Genomic DNA, 22,003 nt, shown 5'->3' with positions numbered 1-22,003 from the left:
TCAAGAACAATAAGATCAGCATTATCCAAGAAAATTGTTACAAGAAATGGTCAACAAATTGAGTTGGTATCTACTTTTAAATATTTACGGTTTTTTAATTGATGACCACTTGTCTTTTAAGGCGCATATCCAGTTTGTTGCAAAAAAGTTTAGGCTTTTACTAGGATTTTACTGTGGAAACAAGACTTGTTTTTCTTTTTGTGTGAAACAGAAATTGGTGGAATCTACCCTTCTACCTGTCATTGATTATGGTGATGTGTTGTACATGAATGCCTCTGCTCACTGTCCTCACATGCTGGATAGCGTGTATCATCAGGGTCTGCCATTCATTACAAACTGTGGACCTCTTACTCACCATAGCGTGTTATACACAAAGGTGAATTTGCATGGTTTATGCGCACGCCAACTCAGTCATTGGTATGTTTTTACTTACAAAACCATTCTTGGCAAAATTCCTACTTACTTATCTTGTCTTTTAAACTTGAAATATGGAAATTACAATCTTACTTCTCAAGACATTTTGTTTTTCCCAAAGTCCAAACTGAACTGGGAAAGAGCTTTTAAGTTTTCTGCACCTACTGCATGGAACAATCAGACTGGTCTTAAACTTCAAGACATTGTAACCCTGAACGATTTTAAAAGGTTGTCTGTGATCAAATGTTTTATTTGATCACTTTAATGTTACTCGGATCTATGCGCTTTTATGTTAATTTATTGTTGAAACTCTGCGTCGCTGCTATTCTTGGCCAGATATCCCTTGTAAAAGAGATCTTTGATCTCAATGGGACAAACCTGGTTAAATAAAGGCCAAATAAAATTTTTAAAAATATGCGGATGCAAACGAGTGTCTGACTGTTTATATGGATTCATACAGACAGAAAGGTATGTGTGTGTGTGTGTGTATATATATATATATATATATATATATATATATATATATATATATATATATATATATATATATATATGTGTGTGTGTGTGTGTGCGTGTGTGTGTGTGTGTGATCGTGTTGTCTCTGCTCTCCATGCTGCTCTGCTCCCACAGTGCCCCTGGGACCCATCTGCCTCCCTGTTATTAATTCATCAGGCTTAACCATGCAGCGCTTTATGACTCTGTTTGGACTGATGAACTATCACACACCCTATCTCTCTCTCACTCTCTCAGAACAGGGTATTGAAAAACAATATCTGTCACTGGATGCTGAACCTATACTTGCATCTTGATATGTCTGTTGTATTGTCTGGTGTACATCTTGCCTCGTGGCCTGCTGTCTCTATACTGAGAGTCAATATTGTGTGTGTGAGTGTAGTATGAGCTCCGTCTCTGCATTGCTGCCACCAGGACAAATTTCTGCACATTTATGGTTCTTGGTCAATTCCCAAACCATTTTCCATCTTAGTGTCAATTTTAGAGTGTCAAAACATATCCTAAAGTTGCCTGGTAATTCCGCAAGTTCTCTCAAAATCACTAAATCACTCAAAAATGATTAAACTGAATAAACACAGACGAAATAGAATATCTTATTACTCTTTAGAGGCCCTGAGAGGGCCAGAAATAATTTCTGAGAAGGCCACTGATCTCCAGGATTCAATTCATTTTACTCCAACTTTGTCCGTGTACCTAATTCCCTTCATGGAAACTATTTTGGCTGAAAAAACGGCAGATTGTGGCCATGTTCAAAATAAACCCTTTTAAAAGGAAGAAATCTAAACATTGCATTGAAAGATAATCTAAGAATCAATCAATGCCCTTCACGTGAATATGTCTTGATTGCCATGTCTAAACCTATTCCCATCAAAGACACAGAGAAGAGATCTGAGATTGCGGTACATCAAAAGAGTTTATCTAGCTAGTATTATGTGGCTGTAAATAGCTGCAGCAAAGATACAAGAAACACTGGCTGAGTGCTGAGAAAGTAGAAGTGGAAGAAGGAAAGAAAGAAAAGAGAAAGAAAGTAAAAAATAAAACAGAGAAAAGTCTTTACTGCCTGTTCCCGGAGACAATAAATTCTTCAAAGACACAGAAGTCAACCAACAAAACAAAATAACCACACAGTTTTATTTACGAATGGATAGTAAAAATGTATAAAAATGTAGTGGTTTTGCATCTTTGCAGCTAAACAAGTTTGGTCTTGTAGTTTCTCTGAGTTAGAGGTTAATATAAGTTGTGATCGGTATCATAATCTTTCCTCTCAATCTCACTGTTGATTATCTAATAACACCTAAATGCCATGAGCATCCTCTGAAATTAAACCAGATATAGACCAGACCAGATTGCGTCTTTTCCATAGAACTATGATAATGTGTTTTATTTTGTTGAATTAATGTAAAAACTCTGATACTGTGATTAGTTTTAACCTATTTTGAAAAGATTTCTGTCATTCAGAAAAAGTGAGGAACCTTCATATCACAAATTCAGAGGTTGGTGTACTTGATGGAAGCAGCTTTCCCCTCCACTCCGTCCCTCAGAGGGCAACATGAAACTTGAGGACATCCAGGGGGAGTTCTTGTTGGCTCACCAGTGGCTTAGCACTGGGGTTATACTCCCCCCCAGTGGACATACTGTGAACTCAATTCTCTGCAATGGAGAGTATAAGACAGTCACCATCATGGTGGTCGATATGCATTAAGTTTAGTGCATTTTTCAGTCTCATGTTACGAGCTGTGTGATCAGAGGAGTAAGGATTGTTAACGCTGGAGCAGGAACAGTTTCAGAGTTTTGCTCAAGCAGCATTAGTGGCCACCGTAGTGATTATCAGAGACCATGTGTTCATCATGAAGCTAAAACAACACTTTCTGAAGTCCACTGAGCCTTATTAATGTTCTTATCCACAATGTCTGACACATGTTTGGATCTCTCAGCATTCATCAGGTCAGGTCATGGGTGAAAAAGCAGGAATTACTTGCTTCCCATTCAGCTTATTTGCCATGCAAGCATACAAACACACATCGTCAACCTCAAGGGGGAATACAGACATCAGTGACATCAATGACAATCTGAAATTACAAATAAATATATTTAAACAAATACACTGTATTTCTGCAACCCACCAACACACACACACACACACACCTCAGTCAAATATGCCCTCGGTATTGTAAGTGTTGACAATACTCTTGTTTGCTTCTTGGAGCTCTAACATATTTCCCGCCTCAAGGCCTCTACGGAACGAAACGATTGACAATGTTTGAAAATGGCGCAGACAACGTGATTACAGATATGACAGTATGCCAGTTGTCACTTCAAGGGAAAGTCTGGAAAAAGACAGAGATGTGAATGTGAAAGAGAGGCAGAAAGTCATTGACAGAAAACATTAAGAAGAGAAGCTCTCTATGGAGCAGAGGAGTGAGAATAGTTGACAAGAGATGGAGAATAGTGATAGGACATGTTTTAAATGGAAGTGTAAGAGGTTAAATAAAGGATGAGACAAGAAGCAAGTGATATGACTGGTATTTGGAACAGGTGTGAAAAACAGTGCATCTCTTCCAATGAAGATCACTGTCAATTAATGGCAAAACTTTTATTTCTTCTGAATCATGTAAAATTGACTGGCTGAAATTTAAGATAAAGACAAAGAAAATACATTTTATTCCTCCTTTTGCCACAGTGACATAGTTGAACAACACATGGAGAGGCACTGAGGAAGAGGAGGAATGGGGGGGGGGGGGGAATCTAAACAGCAAGCACCAATAACATAACCGTTACCTGAGGTGTGAAATTAAATCTTGTAATCTTGTATCTATCGTAATTCCCCTTCGACCTCCATTACTTCTCTGTTCAGTGACGGTGGAACACGGTCTGTGGATCTTGTCCCCCATCTCTTACATTGGGATCTCTTTATGGACAGTGGACAGTCAGAGATTACAGAGACCAAAAACTGTTTGGGCATGTGAGTATAGTTTTAAGATAGACAGACTGTGATTGCAGAACTTTAGGAAACTACTGTTGACTCAACCTGCCTTTCCAAAAGTAGCTGAATACATTAAAAAAAAAAATCCACATAAGTGAAAGCACAAATACTTATTTCATACAGTGCTCATAACATAATGTATAATTGCAATTAATTACTCTCCACATTCTCTATTAAATGTTTTTCAGCTCCAAACATACAGGCATTTCAGAGTGACTTCAGCAATTCAACCTTTATGGAAGACGTCTTTGTAGCTGCTTACATGTAAAAAAAACACAGTAAAATCAATACATAGTAAACTAAATACAATTAGCTGACCATATATACAAATCTTTCCTAGGATTACAGAAAAAAAGATATTTTCAGAGCCTTCCTTGAAACATCTTTCTCGTATATTTGTTAAGTCTCATTATTTCTCAGTAGCTTATAATGTGATAAAAAAAAAACAAGTATCCAAAAGTACACTAACACAACCAGAATTATTTATTTCTGAGTACAGTAGCTACAGACACCTGGCACAAAGACGGAACAGGTACTTCGGCGGCTAATAGAAGCGTTCAGACATTTTCTCTTTTTCAAAGAAACAAATACCTTTTATCTCCTCGGGTAAACTGCTGCTATCTCTCCATTTCCTGCCCCAAGCAACCTCACTTAGTGTCTTTCCCTCCAGGGAGCTTTTTCTTGGCAAACAGGGCTGTTTATTTTACTAAAACGGGCCTTCAATTCAGCTGGTTTGTCTAATTAAAATGTTGCAAAAGCATTGTGGAGTAGGCATTTTATTTAACAGCTAATTGTGCTGACGCTAGGGACTGGGATATTTTATGCATACACTTTCCAGGATCTTGGGGAAAGAACGCAATTCTACACACACACACACACACACACACACACACACACACACACACACACACACACACATATACACACACACACACACACACACAGGAGATCAGTTTCTCGTTCATTGGTGGGATGAATTTTAAACAGTCAGGAGTATCGAGTTAATCAGTGAGAATTCTGTGGGGGAATATCAGGTTGCCTTTTAACACAGGAGGATGCATGTATGATTAACGTGCCGCTCCCCATTGGACTGAACAGAATAATTGTCTTGTTTAACAGGTGTTTTTAATCTAGGCACAGGAATTAACAATCCTTGTTTGTAGGGGCGCTCGGGGGTTGTCATGTTTGAGATGTAATGACTTGCCGTATTTCTTGTCAACAGCTCATGTCATCCTAATTGAGTGTTTCAAGTCCACGAGTTTAGAAAGGAGAAGATGTATCTACGAAAAATCATTGTCGGTGTTGTTAAGGCTGGACTGGTAAGAACCGACACACCTCTAGTGGACGTTACCACACTCAGTGTTAACTAGCACCCCTAAAATTGGTAAACTGTGCGCTGTTACACACTACTAATTGAGGGCAATGCTGTCCTGGAAGTACAACTACAGACTGATGTGATGACTGGAGCAGCCGGGGGTTGAAGGCCCCTCAGTGGTGATAATGATCCCACACATATGTATCTGTCTGGTTTGGAGATCAAACCAGCAACAGTTACAAGCTAGCTTCTCTGAGTGAAAGACCACGACTGCCTCTACAATACAAAGGAGGGTTTACCCTACTACGCATACCTGGCCACCTTTTAAGATGTTCAGACCCAACGTAGAGTGAACATTTGCCTTCCTTTGCTCAAGGAAATTTGACTGCTCCCTATTTTTGCAGTCCATACCAGCCAGACTGATTTTAAAACATATCAGGAACTCTGGGTCTTTCTGTTATTTTCCTATAGATCCTTCCCTTTTACGTCTCGTTTGTATGTTCCTCTAATTTACACACTTAAATCTCAATCTGACACATCTTCATCCTAATCTGTGCTACTTGGACTGAAACTGTGGTCAGAAATGTGGTTTTTTTGCACATGTAACCACACCTAACCATGATGTCACAGGGTCCTGGAGTACACCTGTACATCACTGCAACAGGGTGAGAAATTAAACCACTGGAGGCCAGCAAAAACAACACTGTTATGTGGTGTTAAGTCTTTAAGGCTCTTTCAGACTGGAAAATGAAAACTGTAGCAGCTGCAATTGGGCATGTATAGACAGGTATCACCATAACTGTAACTACTTGCTCTGCATCCTCCAAAAAGGAGCAAAAGTTTGACACGGTCAAACCTCACTAGTTATAGTAGTAGAAAAAGTAAAAAAGGGCAGAGGGGCAGAACTACTGCCTAACCGTCAATGAAATGACTGGCAGCATCTGCTTCCACAGATAGAAAGGCTATAAAAGGTCAGGAAAAAAAAGGTTTGATTAATCTGCCAATTCTTTCCTTAATTAATCAATTCAATGTTTAGTTTATAAAATGTCAAAAAAATACTGAAAAATATCCTTCAGTCCATCATGAAGCTTTGCGCATTTTGTCCAACCAACAGTCCAAAACCCCCAAAATATTCAATTTACAATGATATAAAAAACAAAGAAAAGCAGGAAATCCTCACACTGGAGAAGTTTGAACAAGAGAATGTTGCTGATTAATTGATAAGTCGATTGACAGAAAATTAATTAAATATTTATTGCAGGGTTATTGTAATCAATAACTTAGTAAGGTGTTACTGTTAGTTTGATTCCTTTCAGTAGATGTGATGCCACGGGGCATTACATTTATCAGATTTCATATTTTCTACTCCCTGTTCTTCCTGTCATTCTGGCTACCAGAAAAATAAGGAAAAATCACCTTACTTGAGTGTTATCAATAAAAACTACCAGCAGGATTTTTTTCTCTAATGAGGTGTTAAAACAGTTGGGTTGTGGTCTTCCTTGGTTTAGGATGGTTTGGAGAAGGATAGTGTGAATTTGGTGCAGTCATCGTAGCAATGAGGAAGAGGAGGGGGGGTTCCTAAGTGAGAATAAAAGCCTAGCTTGTATTACCTTTTCACACGTCAGCCTGCCCTGAAGCTGACAGGTTGCTAAAGTAAAGGTATTTTAACATCCAATTTCAACAGTTTTGTGGCACAATTGTGCGAAACTAGGGGTGAAAATGAAAATGGAGAGAGAGAGAGAAAAAGGGACCTAAACTTGTGAATGGATGAAGAGTTTCTTTTTTTTTTTTTTTTTTTTTTTTATTGGTCATTTCTTTTCTCCTGGAAGGAAGAAAAAAAAATCCCTGGCACACACATCAATACCTTTAACCAGGTGTAGGTCTCTATATTGTCATTTCTCACCTATGCTGAAAAGAAAAAGTAGTAGTTTTAAAAGTGCTAGATGGTCATCGGTCCGAGAGATTTTTGAAAGATGATTATGGGAATGACCAAAGGGATGAAAACACCTGGAAAAACTTTTTGAAGCTACATTTAAGCCGATTTATCCTGATGTGAAACTGTCATATATGTCTAATAAAGTGAATACTGTTTGTTCTGTCACGGTCACATGGTCATCATTGATTGATTGGTTGGTTGTCGGCTGCTTTTTTCCAGTGAAAAAGCTCTGATAAACTGGCTGTACACCACCTCCCCACCACCAAACAGCAGACAGACGAAGTTAGCAACCAGTTAGTGAAGATAAAGGAGAATGCAGCTGCTAAAAATACAGATATTTCTCTCAGGAGTTGGTGGAGAGCAAACCACAGATAAATATTGGACTAACGGCTACTAACACTCCAAATTAATGTCAATGTAGACCCCAAATGTTTCCTAACATGTTGCCACAACAACTTTATATGCCAGTGTTACTTAGTGGTTAAAAAAAAAAGGTTCAAACAAACTTGTCCATCCAACAGACATCAGAGCAGCTCATAATGGGTCCATCTCCACAGTTGTCCTGATTTGTGGAGAGACAGGAGTAAGATGTAACAATGACTGTTACATATTATGGCTGAAGGTCATTTTAATTTGTTTATAATTCTCTTAATTCTTAAAAGAAAGATCAGTGAAATACAGTGGAGAAACGCAACAACAATGACTAACTTACTCGACATAAAGTTTATGCCAAAATAAATAGAAGAAAACTACCAGGAAAGGTGTGAAATGCTTAAAAATAGGCTATTTATTCCTCTGACATTAAGTTTTAAAAAACACAGCAAGATTTTGGATCGTCTTTATGGACCAGAACTGATCACAAAAAGCTGATTAGACCATTAAGAGCATCGCTTGATTATCTCTGTGGAGATATTTCTGCTATTGTATGTTTCATATCTAATACTCAAGCAGTCATTTAAAATACATACACTATCTCCTTTCTGCTATTAAGAATAAAATAAATCATAGTGTCCATACCAGATCGAAGCTAAACTTTGAGCTGCTCTTCAAAGCCCTCCTCCCCTGCCAGTGAGCCGGGTAGCATCCTATCCTATTTAGAGAGGGGTTAGCCAGGATTAAAGGGTGTTTCTGTCGCTCTTATCTAGTGTTTGAGCACTTGATCACGGAGGCATGCCCTAATCCGAACATCGATGCGGTTCCATCAACACGCTCTCCTGGAGCAGCTCGCCAACAAAGGGGCTGTTGGGGCTTGTTTAGATGGGGCCACACACACACCCCCCCACCCCCCCCCCCACCCGCTGACACCCGACATACACGCATGCATAGAAACACACAGATCCCTTTTTAAGGAACAGTGTTTCTGCTGTTGCTCGCTTTGATAGTTGATGCCAAACATCTAATCTCATAAACTTCTGCTTGTTCTCTGCTGACGGACTCAAACTTAAGATCTGTGAAGCGTTTGTGCGTGTGTGTGTGTTTATGTGTGTGTGTGTGTGTGTGTTTGTACATGCAGGTCCGTGTGTCAGACTGGGTTTGTTTGGAAATCTAAGTGGGAGATTAAGTCAGGTTGGTTGATCACCAGTGGATTTGTTTACTGCAAGCTTTAGACAGAGATGATAAGCTGTTTATGTCAGATCTGTCATGAATAATTGCAAATGTTTGGGCCTTCTGATGTGTGTTACATGATAGCCTACATGTGATGATGCTTTCCATCAGTGTAGATAAGCAATCAGCAATTGTTTATCATTTTTGAAAACTGCTTTAATACCGTTTGGGCCCTTAGGATTGACAGTGCAGCAACATGCAAAACCATTTGAATAAAATTTTTTCAATGACAAGATCTCCTTAAGTGTTTGTTTATATTGTTATCACGATGCAAATATTATGAGTACACATATTTTCAACCCTGTGTCTGCCTCCATTTGATTCGATAAACCATGATGGGGGGAAAAAAATGTATTGTAACCTCTCCTGAACTCCAAAAGTGCATGATTTAGGGCAAGGGATTCAAGACTAGGATTATCAGGATAGGAAAGTTGGAAGAAATATGGAAGACTTTCTTCTAATTGTGGCTTTTTTCTGGTGACTTAATGGATAAATTTTACCTCTTCAGGCTTCTAAAAATTATTCAAATAAAACAAACTGAGAAGGGAATGACATTTTGGTTGAATTGTCGACACAGCGTTATTTTAGGGGGGGCTGAAGCCAAAAAGGTTGGGAACCAGTGAGCTGGACTAAGGAAGAAATTGAGCCAAATGTGGTTTATAACAGAACTTGAGAGTTTAATAGTAAAATCTGGATGTTTCATTAAGATCAACCAATTGTGCTCTTGAATTTAATTTAAAAAATGAAATATAGGTGTATTTTGAGTCTGTCTATCTGTGCTGTGTATAAGTGTGTCTGAAAACAAGGCAGAGATAGACAGACTGTGTATGATCAAATGTGGAAAAAATGACCATTTGCCTCCCTTGTGGGCCTGCTGGCTATTTGACAGGACTGTATATCATACTCTTGGATGAGTTGTAATTGCAAGTGACTGCTCTGTGTTTCTCAGAAGTGGTTGTGTGTATGTGCGTCTGTGTGGTGGTGGCGGGGCGGGTGGGGTGGGGGGTGATGGTGGGGCGGGTGGGTGGGGGGTGGGGGTGGGGGGGGTCAGTGGTGTTTTTGTAAAAATAAAAGGAGAAGTGTTGCGCTTGCTGTGGATTCTTTAGGAAATTGCTGTCGCACACGCAGGGGCTGGAGCCGGGGCCTGGCGACGGAGACAGAGTCTGGCTCCCAGAACCATTACTACGCCTGCTGGAGCCATGGAGGCCAAGCTGTGTGTGAGTGTGAGTGTGTATTTTGATAGTGCTGCTAGCTTTTGGGGGTCAAGCAAGACGTGTTTGGTATACATATGAGTATGATATGACGTACTTGTGTTAGTATTTTGATGTTGTGTCAATATCATATTTGACAATAAAGCTGATGTATTGCTCACTATGATTGTCAAGTGTGTGTAGTTGTTTAAAGTTATATTTACACTAACGTAACGAAATCAATTCACAATGATGTATTTGTGTTTAAAATTCAACACATGGCTCTTGTATGTTATGGTGTGCTTGTGTCTTTATTTTGATTACACAGGAAGGATTAATATTGAACATTGGAGTGTATGTACTTGTGTTTACCGTATGTGTGTGTGTGTGTGTGTGTGTGCGTGCGTCTGTGTTTAGACATCACTAAAAAGGTCCTAGTTGAGAAGGTATAGCTATAAATCTCGGCGATGTGAACAGTAAACTGGAGTCTCCACTCTGGAGAAACCCACAGACTAAACACTGATGACCCCAACGCTGACCTCACACTCACACACACACACACACACACACTCACACACACACACACACACACACACCTTCCAAAATGACGCATATAAGCATTTTCTGACCTGCTGTCCAAATAGTTTGGTTTAAGCAAACATATCCTGGTTAAAGGTACAGCAAGAGATGATTATTTTCATTATCAGTTAATCTGCCAGTTATTTATCTATTGACTGATCATTTTGTTTATAAAACATCAGAAAATAGTAAAAAAAAAAAAATGCCCATCACCTATCCTAGAGCTCAAGCAGTGTTTCCTTAGATTTCAACAGGGTGCAGTGCCACTGCTGAAATTTCATTTGTACATAATAAGCATGACAAACGCAAACCATGTACACCTTCTCCACTTCCAGCAGCTGACTGGAGCTAGTGGGGAGAGAACGGGAACTGGCATCATGTATGGTCACACAGCAGCCTCTGCTCTCCGTCCTCTGCTCCTCTGCTCTCTGTCTAGTGTTGTGTTGTTCGCCAACAATTTGTTCAAAAGAACGAATCCTTTGGGTGAACGAACAGAACTGAGTCACTTCCTGAAACGATCGACCACAGTGCACTCGTTAAGCTAATAGTGAAGTTCTATAAACAAGTTAAAATGAAAGCTGTGTGTTGTAGAGCTATTTTCCTGTGTGGTGTCATACAGCTTCACTATGTGTGTTGAGATTGCACCATGTCAGACCAGGCTGTAGATTTGAGGTTGCTCTGCTCGTTTGATCCCTTCACTGACTCACGTCTGTGGTTACCTGGCTGATGAGTCCTCAGATTTGTTGTTGTTGTAGAGTAAGTCAGCTGCTTTTTACAAACTTGACAAACAGCCTGATCTTTTGTTGTTAATATTGCCACCTACGGCGTTGCACCAAAGTGCTTCCACACACTCATCAGCACAGATTTATTCACTAGTGTCCGCCTCCATTAGCTTAGTTTACTGATATGTCAAAGAGCGATAGGTCAAGCTGATGGTGAATTTTAAGGACACTCTCTGCTGGATCACAAGCACAACCACTTCAAACGGTCTGTTGCATTCATAGACTGCAAAGTCTGAATTGGAACAGGTCATTACTGTTTGAATATTTCATTTTTCTCCACATTCAAACAAAAGTTTGAATTTCGAATAAAAAAGTGACAGCCCTAGTATGTGGCTGCTGTAAATGTTTAGCTTAGTTTGCCAAATATACTAAAAACTAGTAAAATTCCTGTTAACTTAGCTACTGGCTGAGACGGCAGCTCCCCTCTCTCTACCAGCTGTACCTGCAGCAGTAAATCACATCAGCAGCACAGGGAGGAGGACAGAGGACAGGAAAGGACTGACAGTGACTGATGTCTGTGCTCTTCATTCTTTCTAAACCTCACTCAGTATTTTGATGTCAGGAATATTATTTATTTTACTGACATTTTAGATTTGTTTCCAGTGAGATATTATTGAGGTTATAGAGTGACTTTGCTGTTGTAAACATTACTGTTGCTGCTCTAAAAACAATATTTAGTTGTATTTAAAATATAAATCAATTCTAATCCTGCTCTCAATTAGGATTACTTCAGGACATAGTGCTAACGTCATCAGTGAGCATATTTCTTTCACTTTTCTTCTTGCCAATGTCTGTGTGTACTGTGACAAACTACAACCTGTTGTTTTTTTAATAAATATTGTAATGATAATAGTCCAAAAGGATGTGAAAATGCATAGTTTTTAGTCCAATAACATCAAATTTTGTTGGGGGAGAACCTCGACTGTGCTGTGACATTTCATTTTTTGACATTTATTACAATGACACTTATCTGAACCTTCTGGCGTCAAATGCTCCTGTAAATTAACACACACACATGATTCTGTGGACATGGATAAACATATCTGGAACAATTTTAAGGTAGTTTTAGGTTATTCCACTGCCGGTGTGTGCAAATACAGGTCCTGGCATTGAAGGCTCCGTGCGCACACAACAGCACCACTGCTGAAAAAAAATCCTCCTCAAGGTTATGTCTTCAAATTGCACAACACACACAAACTGGCACTTTTAATGACATGAAATCTTCTTAAGCGGAAAAATTAAAATACTAAAAACACAAGCACCCCACTCATGTCCTATGTGGCATCCAAAAGCTTTCAGTACTATCAAAATGCACACCCACTCTCACATGTATATACTGTACAGTGCATACCGCCCATGTTAAATACACACAATCACACCAGAAATTTTGAATGGTCCAAAATCAAAAGATATTAAATTTACTGTAATCCAGCCAGAAAATCCTCACATGGAACCAAGCTGGAACCATTAAAATGAATAAACAACTAATCAATTATCAAAACATTTGCTGATTAATTCTCTGTTAATCTATTGACTTAATGCCAAACCTGGCTTTTGACAAGCCACCAATGGAGGAACACTCAGGCAGCTAGCATGATGAAAACAAACATTATAGCATAGAGTTTAAACTAACACAGTACATCTACTCAAGTACAGTTTACATACTGAATTATAATTTTGACACATCAGCACACGTGATTCGTTATACTTTTGAACCACCACATTTCCGAGGAAAAGCATCACTCCCTTACAATATTTTAACCAGGTGAAAGGAAACATTTTGCACATAGAGTATGTCTGAAATGTTTGTGTTAAAATCATCTGGCTTTTCTTAGCACATTCATGGATAATAGACAAATTACACCCACTCTGTCTCTGTAGTGTTTTGTTATGTCTGCTGTCAGATGGAGCTTGTTTGCTTAGAGACGATGGGGTGTAAATAACAAAGAAAGGGACTGTTCAAAGGCAGAAAAAGACAGTGAAAACCACACAATATCTTTTTGGTATATGGTGAATTAATCCAGAGTGAAATGTTAGCATATTATAATAAACCATTGGTAAGTTCATTTTCAGGATATTCAGAGGTGAACACCGGAAAAATGCACCATGTTGCCAAGTGGATGTTTTATGTGATGGGAAGTAGGGCTGCAACTAAATATTATTTTCATTATCAACTTATCTGCCAATTATTATCTCAATTAATCAGTTAACCACCTATTAAAATGTCAGAAATTGTGAAAAATGTCAATTAAAGTTTCATAAAACCCCAGTTGGAGTCTAAAAAGTAGCTTCTTTCATCCAATCCAAGAGTCTAAAACCCCAAAATGATAAAGATAAACAGCCAATCCTCACAACTGAGAAGCTGGTACTTGGAAATGTCTGGTATTTTTCCTTGAAAAATGACCAAGAAGTTATAATTTTAGGCAACTGACAGATTGGTTAATAAACCAATTGTTTCGGCTTCAGATCGTCCAGTAATCTACTGATATTTGTTGGAATTGTTCTGTATTGGCAGACTAGTGAGCCTTAAAAGTTTAACATTTACCAAGAAATTTGTTTTTTGTTGGATACTATGAAATATGTTTTAGTTACAATATATCAAAAGAGAGAAGTTTCTGAAATGAAATGTGACATTTTCAAAATCTGCAATTTATCACAATAATGATTTTTTTCTTGGAAACAAAAGGAACTCCATCATATCATCTTTAATTCTACCATTTTCATCTGGAAAGATGTGAGCCGTATAGTGAGTCTCTGTCTCCCTCTGTTGGAGTTGTGGTGGTGATGCTGGGAAGCAAAGCGGGAGTTTGACCAGACTGCTAACCCACGGCCCAGTGACTTCCATTTGCCCTCAAAACCCCACAAGAACTGTTAGGTCGACCTTTGACCTGATACCACACACTGGGGCAACCTCATTTATCACCTGGATGAGGAGTGTTGTGAAAGGGGGTAGAGGGAGGAAGAAGGAGGGGTTGGAGGGGTATGTGTATGTTGGTGGGGTCATTAGTGTGTTGTGTTGGTTTTTAACAGGGAGTGTGGGTACAGAGGCTTGCTTTGGGGGTGTAAGCACTCTTGAAGGGAAAGGAGGCTTTTATGTACGTGTACAAAAGTTACAGACAGAGAGACGCTGTCTGGTTTGATTGTGATTGGGGGGGTGGGGTGGGATGCAGAGAGGTCAGGGAGTCAAGGCTGATGAATGTTTTGTGATACTCTGGAGGGGTCTCTATGAGGGGGGAGCACAGGGCGGTGTGGTTTGAATTAGAGACGAATTGAGCCCCTTTACGACTTCTATGTGTATTTACTGTTGTGACTAGGCTGCTGCTGGAAGGACAAAAGAAAACATTGTGAAGGATGTAGGAAGAGTCAAGCCTATGACCAAAAGATCTGATATGTGTTGAGGACGCCTACCATTTTTTATGTTGTATCAATTTGTCTTTGCAGATTTTCACCCCATTTTCTCCTAATTTGGAAAGGCCTCCTTACCACTACAACCCCACACTGCCACTGAGTTGCTAAGGATCTTGGGAGTAGCAGATATTCATGTGAACCCCTCCACACGAAGGAGAGGGAGTCTCAAGTGCAACAAATGTTTCAACCCATAGAGGTCAGAGCAGCAATGCTTTTCCTCCACACTATATCTAATATGGAGTTGCACTTCGACGATTTAAAAAACTAACCTCAACACAGCATATTATTCAAAGCAGCCACAGCAAAAAGACTGGACTGAAGAGTGAAAATTACTTGAAAAGGAGAAAGTGACACGAGTACAAGAGAGCGAGAGACAGAGATGATAGCCCACCTTCCACACCTTTATAGTTGCATAGGAAAAAAGCACAGGTGTGAATAATAAAATTAATTGGGGTTGAATTCCATTTAGCTGCTTCGGTTAAAGTTATTAGCATCACCTGTACTTTTCCTGCTATTCCTACAAGTTAAAATATCTGCTTTGAAAAAGCCCAATAAAGTCCCAAACCAAACCAAGTTACAGTTGTTTTCTTTTAATGCAATGCTGATAAGAATGCAGTCCTAATGTTATTCTGCCAAGTAAGTGATACAAATATAGACCAATCTTATCTTAAGTATGTAGACTCTAGCACTCCAACAGCAAGCTCAGAAATGTACATCTAACTATAAACACGTACATTATGAAGTCATGCTAAACACTGCACAACCCTTATCATTTGTCCACAATGGCTATGATAATTTATACCCTTTGAACAGCACAACAGGGAGCCGATGTTTAACGCTTCATATATTTCAAAGCAGCCTCAGCAATTACACGTCAGAATACTGCAGAGAGTTATGCAGCTTATGAAAGTCCAGTTCCCACATAAGTGACAGACAAAACAGCAAATACAGACCAACACCAAACCAGGATACAACAGGTAGTTCATGAAACAGCAGTGCAGTGAGAAAACAGCTCTAATACTTCTGGCCTGTGTTACAGCCGAGCACCAACAAAGTCAACACATCTTACAAAAAATATAGGTTACTGTTTATGAGGCAGCAACTGACAGTTATTTTCCTTAACAGTTTATCTGCTGATTACTTGTACAATTCATTCATTTATCTTTTAGGTTATATCCATCACAATTTCCCAGAGCCCAAAGTTATGCCTTCAATTTCAATTTGTTGTGTCCAACCAAAAGGCCTAAATCTCAAATAAATTCAATTTACAGTGATATAAAACTGAGAAGCTGCTAACAGCAGAATAGAAAATTACAATTATTGATTAATTTTCTGTCGATGGACTCATCGAAATAAGTCATTTCAGCACTAACTGTAGCCTATGTGGCTTTAAGTTAATGCTGGAGATGACTGATTAAAAAGGGAACTATCTTACCTTCTGTTGACTGAACTCCAAATGTAAACTTCCCTGTAGCTAGTCTAAAAGTTAGCTCTCTAGCTAGTAGCTAGTTTTCCAACCTCCCAAAGCTAACTAACCGCCAGCCACTAACGATTAGCTACATCACTAAAACACAAGTATTTGTACGCAAATTAGACTATTATACGGTCAAAATACACAAAACAGGTTATATAATATCCCAGTTTACTACATTTTTAAAATTTAACAGTACCTTCATACACCGTCTACAACCCCTGCCACAAAAATACATTTTAAAAAATGTACAAACGTTTGACTCACTTTCTGTTCAACTGTTGTTGTTGTTGACGAAACCATGACGTAAGATATGTTGCGCGTGCACACAATCAGCTTGGTCACCTGACCTTAATGCGTTTTTTTTATTATTTATATATGTATATATATACATATAAATCTTTTTTTATTTCAACGTCTGTAAAGTTAGCTGACCATACAAATAGCGTTGAGGTGACTCATTACACTTTCACTGTTAAATTTTCTGAAAATAAATCTGCTTGTATTTACTTCCTCTAATAATTAAGCCTGTGGGAGGGACTTGAGGTTATAAAGGCTGTAGACTCTCCCCTCCAGGCATATGAAAATACTCTGCCCTGAAGACAGTTCGTGCCTGCAATGGTTTTTCTTTTTCTTTTTTTTCTTTTTAAAAAAAAAAAAGTCTAATTAACCTCCTAAGCACATCTACCCCTTCTCCCTCATTAAGAATCCAGAATATGCAGTACTGTGCAAAGGTTTTAGGCACTAAAAGTAAAAGTAAAAATGATGCTATAATTTTTTATCTATTAACTTTGTACAAAGTTCAGTAAACAGAAGAAACCTAAATGAAATCAATATTTGGTGTGAGCACAATTTGCCTTTAAAACAGCAGCACCAGTTCTCCTCGTTACACCTGCACAAAGTTTTTCAAGGTACTTGGCAGGTTGGTTGTTCCTGCATCTTGAAGAAGTTGCCACAGTTCCTCTGTGAATTCAGGGTGTCTCAGTTGCTTCTGTCTCTTCATGTAATCCCAGACTGATTAGATGATGTCGAGATTAGGGCTCTGTGGGGGCCAAACCATCTGTTGCAGTACTCTTTGTTCTTCTCGATGACTCTGGCTGCATGTTAGGGGTCGTTGTCATGCTGCAGAATGAATTTTTTGGGACTTATTAGACACCTCCCAGATGGTATTGCATTATGGATAAGAGTCTAAACATCTAAAGTGTGTAAAGTGTGTACTGTATGCAATATCATATGCAAATATCTTTAACCAGGGGCACAGCCAGAGATTCTGGGCCCCATGAAAACATATCACATCAGGCCACCCCACCAACCCCCCACCCACTCCCACAGGCCACACCAACCCTGTGCAACTGCTGTAACCACACCTCCAGAACCCAATCGACCCATTCAAAGCTTTAAATAACTCTTTGCAGGCTTGCAACTCTCTTGTAGTCAAATACTTACTGTACAATATTTACTGACAGTGAGCAGTGAAAATATAATACTGTGCAGACATGCAGGCAACATTCTGCATACATTTGAATGGAAAATTCTAAAATTACTGAACAACTTAGAACAAGCATAGATATACCTTGGCCATATGACCATAGACTGTAAAAAATATAGACGTAGCCCCTGTTACATCACTTATTGGTTTCTGAAGAGCAGTTTTGAAGCTCAAAGTGGGCGGCTCCAGCCATCACCATCTTGGCGGTGCCTGACTCCGCTTTACTCCCAGCTAATCCAAAATGGGCCAAGTGGTGGAGCTGAAGTGGGCCGAATGAAGCCTGGTCACTCAAAGCGGCCACGTTCAGTTGTCATGAAAGGAGAAAGGACAATAGAGACCAAAACTGTATTTTATACCAAGCAGTAAATATGTTTATTTCTGCTGTAAAGTTGGGCATTTTAACATGGGGGTCTAAGGGGATTGACTCACTTTTGGAGCCAGCCTCAAGTAGCCATTCAAGGAACTGCAGTTATTAGCACTTCCGCATTGGCTTCATTTTTCAGCCCTGGAGGTTGCTGCTTGCACATGACTTGAAGGTATTATTTTAACATTGGCTGTCACTTTAGTGCAGACTGAGTCACTCAATGCTTCAAACTGTCCAGCATCCAATACAGACTATTGGCTGTTTTTGTTTCATATACTGATCATTATGTGGAAAAATACAGTGTTTGAATTCTTATCATTGAAAAGGGTTTAATCATCTTTATTTTTTCATAATAATAAAAAAAGAAATTCCCACGGATCCCCTGCAACCATGCCAACTGACATATTGACACATTCAACACAATGCTGCTCACCTCCTTCAGTTGGGAGCAGGGCTGGTTCATTGGTAGGGGTACGGGGGTGAGACAGGGTTGCTGAGCCTGAGGCTGCATCTGTTGCGTCTGGCACCAGGCAGAGACAACTGATTGAATAGCTTGCTAAAACTTTGTCTGCATTGATTAAATGTCAGCTAAAAGGGGAGCGAAATGTAAAAACTCTGAATTTTCTGTGAAGATATTAAATAGCTAATGTTAGGGGAGCAAAAGTATCCTCTTTCACTGTGGACTAAGCTAACAAGGTCATTTCCACCACTCACAGACTACACCCACCTTTCTTTGTGAAATATTGGGTGACACACTGTCACCCTGTCCTTCACCTCTCCTGTCTTTCTTTTTTTTTTCTTTTTATTTTTGGAAGCCAGATTTTTCTGTAGGAAGCTGAGACATGATGCTCCACCAGCACTCCTCACTGCAGTTCACTACTAGCAAGTACCACCTGGTTTGGGGGCAGGACCAAACCATTTCATATAAATACAGGGGGGCGGTGGGCAATACAGAGGCTCTCTGGATGTTTACTTTTTGCCAAAAACAAGAAAAGAAAAAGAAACCATTCGTTTTATCAATACATTGTAAATAAAATATTCCATTAATGATGATAGGTTAGTAATTTAATATTGAAAAAAATGTACTTGCTATTCTAATATTTTTTTAGGACCCCTGTCAGTCACAGGCCCTTCGAATCGTTCTAGCCCCCCTACCAGCTACTGTAGAAACATGGCGGTGCAACATGGTGGCCTCTGTGGAAGAGGACCCGCTCCTTATGTAGATATAAAGGGCTCATTCTAAGGTAACGAAAACACAACAATTCTTATTTTCATGAGATTATACACTAATTAAAACAAACTTATGAATATTATATTCCATTTCTGCCAAGTTCAGTCCGCTAGATGCCTCTAAATTCTACACACTGCACCTTTAACTGCTACATTCGATGTGTCTCTATTTCACTAAAAAAGTCCATTCAATGTGCATGTGCACTGGAGGTTTCAGGTTTCCGCATCACACTTGTGTAAATTGCATAATTGGACCAAGACTTGCCTCCAAACGAGTTGCGATGTCATAAAATCACACTCATACGTATACATCTTAAACTCAGATTTAAGCACAGAGACACTTTCCTCCTTCAGCTCATGAATGTGAAAACAGCCAATAGTGTCAAACTCTTCACATCTGTCATTCTGCACATGTGGAGCTCAAACATCATAAGTCAAGTCACAATAAGCTTTTAAACATTTTTGAGTGGAAGCGGACTTTTCAAGTTTTCAAGAACTCAGTTGAAAGCTTGTTTTTTGTGACTGGGGGGGGTTGTTTGATTGATTGTTTGGTCGCACAGTATTTGTCTATCTTTGCCATTATTGTTTGTAAATGTTTATCAAGCTGTTTCACATTAACAAGTCATATTTAAAAATGCACATCAAATTGTGGTCCCCCTCAGTATATTAGGGAACCCCTCGATATATAATGAATTTTACTAGTTTGACAAGGTGGCTTTTATTGAAGCCACTTTGTCAACATTTATGTCATGGGATATTATTGTGTTGTTAGGATAATATGAATATCTGTCTCCCAGTCTTGAGAAGCTGAAAAATTAGACTGAATTTGTCATGTTTACTCCACTGTTGATGAATGGGAGGCTGACTTTGTGTGCAAGGACTCATTAACTGTTTATATACACAAGGGAGCTTTGGATGAATGACCCTTCAATACCCTGAGGGAAGTTACTGTTGCATGAAGTACATACAGAATATAAAGCAAATATTAGGACAGCGTAAGAATACAAAGACAACACACACTGACAGAAACCAGACAAAGTAAATAAAAAAAAAAAAACTATACCCACTGAGTTGTACTCACTTCAATTAAAAAGAAAAAGAAAATTCAACTTAAGGAAATGCTCTTTGATAATTTTATAATATCTTCCATGTTTGTATTTCAAATACTGAATGGCAATGTCAAAAAACAGGTTTAACAACACAAAAAGTAATGTCTGGATGTTTCAAACTGCAGTAAATTGAAGTGCCCGCTCTTAATATCTTTATACCTTATTTTAAAAACTGTCAACATCACATTTTACAGCTGAAGATTGTACTGAAATACAACATTACCACTTGCAAAAAAAAAAAAAATGCAGATACAAGCAATGGTGAACATGAATGCATATCAATCTGTCTGTTTTTGATCATCTAAAATAATACAGATTAATAGTTAAAACTAGCCTGAATTTTCACATTTATACCACATGGTGCCAGTGTAGACCCCAAATGATTGTTTGTATTCAGTGGATACAACCATTTACACATTCATGACTTTGTACAAATGTCATCATGCCTGTTGCAACTCAGAATTTGATGACTTTAAAGTGATGTCAAAAAAATTCTCAAATTACAACAAAATGTCCATCTAGGGAAACATAAACCTCTTACTCCATGAAGCTGCCAGATAATGTGAAACTATTACACTGTCAGGTTTCTATTTAAAAAAAATGAGTTAACTCACCTGACCTAATTCAAGGTGGCAGTATTTTAAATGATGTTATATTAAAAGTTATGACATGTACAACAAGTTTGGGTATTATCATCTGCTTTGAAGTTGACTCCAACATGCGATCCTTTACAGGCCTACTCCAACATACTAATCCTCAGACAGACTATCTCCAAATGTTTCTGAAGACAAAAATACTGTAAGCAATTTACTGTAAAAATTGTGTAATAATTGTTGTTTTAAGGGCGACTATTCACTGAAAATGAGGCTGATAGGCAGGTTTATGTGGTAGTGTCTCCATTTGAGGGGTTGTTTAAAAGCTTCAATAACCCACAATCCTAATAATGTCACTTTTATGTTATTATGTCAGGGTGTTATTGTCACACTGCAATCATATGGTCAAAACTTTAATTACAAACGTGTAGGATGTATAAATCACCAGCCGATGGCGCTGCACGACCACAGTTTCAAACTGAATCCTGTTGATTCTTCGCCTGGGCATGATCCTGACAACAATACTGGCAACTGTTTAGTGCAAGAACACAAATCTGGCAGCACTCAACGAAAACAAAAGTGGCTAATCATCTAACTTCCCCACACTTCAGGAGATCAATAGGTGTTAAAGAGCTCAATCCGCAGAATGAGAGATTGTTTTGCACACAGCTGCTATGGATTACCTGAAAGTCTCTTACAGATATGGTGATAAAAAGTTAACGAGATTAACCACAAAGTCCTTTAATCTTTCTTTATTTCATCAGACATGCTATTGGAGTTTATGAAGGCTAAACTTTGCTCTTTTTTTCGGTCATTCAAACGTAACTGATCATGCAATCGATACTATTTTATGAGTTCAGCCAACTCCAATTGCATTAAACTGTGTGTCTCTGGTATTTTCTATAACATTCCCATGATATACCTATACTAACCTAATTTATAATCTGAGACGTGTTGAGTTTACGGTGACCGTCTCACTCTGGTATTTTTAATTTCCCATGGAATAACTATAATATCCACTA

The 22,003-nt window shown here is 38.7% G+C and overlaps 1 long non-coding RNA gene across 1 annotated transcript in view; it reads right to left on the bottom strand.

The window, feature by feature from the left end:
- Positions 1 to 16,748, bottom strand: part of LOC137197377 (uncharacterized) — a 30,738-nt gene extending 13,990 nt beyond the window's left edge. The window contains exons 1-2 of the long non-coding RNA XR_010931410.1: positions 16,464 to 16,748; positions 2,431 to 2,577 (exon numbers count right to left, since the gene is read on the bottom strand). This is a non-coding gene — a long non-coding RNA (uncharacterized lncRNA). The remainder of the gene's footprint in view (positions 1 to 2,430; positions 2,578 to 16,463) is intronic.
- Between the last annotated feature and the right edge of the window lie 5,255 nt (positions 16,749 to 22,003).

The sequence above is a fragment of the Thunnus thynnus genome, chromosome 14, assembly GCF_963924715.1.
Source record: "Thunnus thynnus chromosome 14, fThuThy2.1, whole genome shotgun sequence".
NCBI classification, from domain to species: Eukaryota; Metazoa; Chordata; class Actinopteri; order Scombriformes; family Scombridae; genus Thunnus; species Thunnus thynnus.
Note: the sequence above shows the minus strand (reverse complement) of the source record. Positions and strands in the feature narration are given on the sequence as shown.